Below are 3184 nucleotides of genomic sequence, written 5' to 3'. Positions count from 1 at the left end.
GTATGTAGGACTGAGTACTTTGCACAGAGAAAATATTCCCTGGCTAGAGAACTACATTCTTCACCTGGGCCAGGTATTTCAAAAATATGCTGTTTTGGTCATAAGGGAGCACAGATGGAGATGGAATGGGTGGGGAGAGAGATATTACACATGATTGTGCAATTTCATTACCACTGTTGGGAAAACAACACAAAGCCATGACCAAGTTGGTAACATTACCTCTGGCCTCTAAGGAACAGTACATTTTTTGGCTGACTATTACCCTCAATAATTTATCTTGATGTTACACAATGCGTTTCCTTATGAAAACTCAGGGAGCCCTATGCAAGTTACTTCATTTGTCTACACAGCGTTGGGAAGCTGAGAGCTGTTGTCTTGACCAATGCTGTTCCATGGAAATATGACACAGCCACGTATGTAATTTAAAATTTTCTAGTACCCACATTTAAAAAAGTAAAAAGAAACAGGTAAAATTAATTTGGATGTTATATTGATCTAACCCCAGATATCTAAAGTATTATCATGTCAACGTACAGTAAGTAGACATAAAAACTTGTTCATGAGATATATTGCATTCTTTTGTCCGTACTAAGTCTTTGAAATCCGTTGTGCATTTAACACTGAGAGCACATCTCAGTGTGGACAGCCACATTTCCATTTCAAGTGCTCAGGAGCCACATGGCACCTCCGCTTTAGAGAATACTGGAAAGATGATGCGTGGCCCCAGGATCCAAAGCCCAGGCTCTATTGCAAGGTAATATAATGTGAGTCACAATTTGTCATTTTCCTACTCAAAATCCTCCCAAGACTTCCCCTCACTCCTAGAACAACAGCTAAAGCTCTTACCTATGAGGCTGAATCTGATACAGCCCAGCCTCCCTTGCCAACTTTATGGCCTACCAATTCCTCCTCCTCTGCACCCACCCCCACTCCCACCCTTACCTCAGCATCCTGGCACTTCCTCCTCCTCAGGCCTGGAATGCATTTTCTCATGGCTCCATCCCGGAGTTCATTCAGGTATTTGCTGAAACTCATCTCAGGAAGGCCTTTGATCTAAAATAGCTCTCCTCTCTAGTCAGTCTCCAGCTACTTACCTGCTTTCTTAGTGTTCATTACAGTAGGCACAGAAAATGGTACATACATACTTACCTGGCAGGGGAGATATGATCACAAAGGTGGTTTTCCCAGGCGAGGCTGATCCACTGTGCTCCAGATGCGCTGACCCCTGAGATTTTCCCAAATGTGGGAAACTCGACTGCATAATTTGTGGTAGTGGGGGCCTGCATTCATGCTCTCCCTTACAATAAAAAGAAAATGTGCATGCGTATTAAAATGTGTTTGTCGTCTGTCTCCTACGCTAGCAAGTAAGTTCTATGAGGTGAGGGGCGTTGCTTTGAACACTGTTGGATCACCACCACCGGGACTAGTGCCTGGCGTACGGCAGGTTTGCTGACTGGATGAGTGAAAAGTGTCATTTTTGGCACATTGTTTAGAAGGTATAGTGCAGTGTTTAGAGTGTATACTCTGGAGTCAGACTCTTTGAGATCAAATGCCAGCCTATCTGCTTTCTATCTTTATTCCTTTGAGCAATTGCTTAACTTCTTTAAACTTCAGGTTCCTTATCTGGAAAATGAGAGGGTTATTAATAATAGCATCTAGCCCTAGACGGTTTGGCTCAGTGGATAGAGTGTCAGCCTACGGACTGAAGGGTCCCAGGTTTGATTCCAGTCAAGGGCACATGCCAGGGTTTTGGGCTTGATCCCCAGTAGGGGGCCTGTAGGAGGCAGCCAATCAGTGATTCTCTCATCATTGATATTTCTCTCTCTCTCCCTCTTCCTTCCTCTCTGAAATCAATAAAAACATATTAAAAAAAATAATAATAATAGCATCTATTTCATAGAATAATGTTGCTTTGGAGATCAAATGAGATAAAGTATTTAAAGTACTGTAATGAGGAATTGTAACCCACCCCACCTTCTTTTGACATTGTTTCTGTAATTGCTTATTGTGACTAATATGTAGCTTGTAGATAAACAGCATGTTTATATAAGAATCCTAGGAACTAACGTCAGAAGACACAGATCCCAACCGTTAAGTCATCCCAGGTCCAGGAGACTTGCTGACCTTCCACCACAGAAGCAGCATGACGAAGACCAGGATGATGCACACCAGACCATCACTTGACCAGTTTCAAGATCGTTATCAGAATGGACCATGCTGGCCTGCATGTAGAGAACTTTTCAACCCCCTTCCCCTGATCTCTTTGTTGTGCTTTCCTTCTCCCTCCGTATAAAAACCTCCGCCTGTACGGAGATGTTGAGATCGGCTTTGTGACAAGAGTCCCCCATTTCCTCAGGTGACCGGCACTTGATAAAAACCTCTTTCCTTTTTCACCAGCATCTGTCTCAAGCGTTTGGTTTTTTGTGATGGCAGGCAGCCAGAGTTGGGTTCCGGTTACAGTACCTCATCTAGTGTCTGGCTTATAATGAGCACTCAAGAAAATGTTCTAGGTGGCCAGGGGCGGGCTAGAAGGGGTCAATGGGGAAAAAAGGGAGACATGTGTAATACTTTCAACAATAAAGACATAAGTAAAAAGAATGTTCTGTTATTACCTTTAGTTAAACAGAGATTAAAATGAGTGCTATGGCTCTGCAGGCGTGGCTCAGTGGTTGAGCATTGACATATGAACCAGGAGGTCACGGTTCGATTCCTGGCCAGGGCACATGCCTGGGTTGTAGGCTCGATCCTCAGTGTGGGGTGTGCAGGAGGCAGCGGACCAATGATTCTCTCTCATCATTGATGTTTCTATCTCTCTCTCCCTCTCCTTTCCTCTCTGAAATCAATAAAAATATATGTTTTGTTAATAAACAAATGAAACAGCAGTCCTCCAATGTACCCTCTCCCATATCATTGCCCACCATTTCTTATGCTTTGCCTTCCCAGAGGCAACCACTATCAACTATTTTATCCAGTTCCTTTGGAATTATCCATGTCTCAAAAGAACATTCGCATTACTGTTTTAAAAATAAATTCTGTGACTTCCAACTCTAGGAGGTGAAAATTTAGCTCATTTTCAACAAATCCTATGATGTTCACCACATACACGAACACCTTCTTTGTCTTTTCAACATGACAGTGACTTCATTATATATTGATTTGATTTGACTTTGTAAATGTTATGCAC

General features: G+C 42.7%; 1 non-coding gene across 1 annotated transcript; it reads left to right on the top strand.

Annotated features, from left to right (window-relative positions):
* Positions 1-1141: 1141 nt before the first annotated feature.
* LOC118666651 lies at positions 1142-1301 on the top strand. Its single transcript, XR_004971009.1, has one exon. It is a non-coding gene; the product is annotated as a U1 spliceosomal RNA (small nuclear RNA).
* The last annotated feature ends 1883 nt before the right edge of the window (positions 1302-3184 follow it).

The sequence above is a fragment of the Myotis myotis genome, unplaced genomic scaffold (genome assembly GCF_014108235.1).
Source record: "Myotis myotis isolate mMyoMyo1 unplaced genomic scaffold, mMyoMyo1.p scaffold_m19_p_11, whole genome shotgun sequence".
In the NCBI taxonomy this organism is placed as follows: domain Eukaryota; kingdom Metazoa; phylum Chordata; class Mammalia; order Chiroptera; family Vespertilionidae; genus Myotis; species Myotis myotis.
Note: the sequence above shows the minus strand (reverse complement) of the source record. Positions and strands in the feature narration are given on the sequence as shown.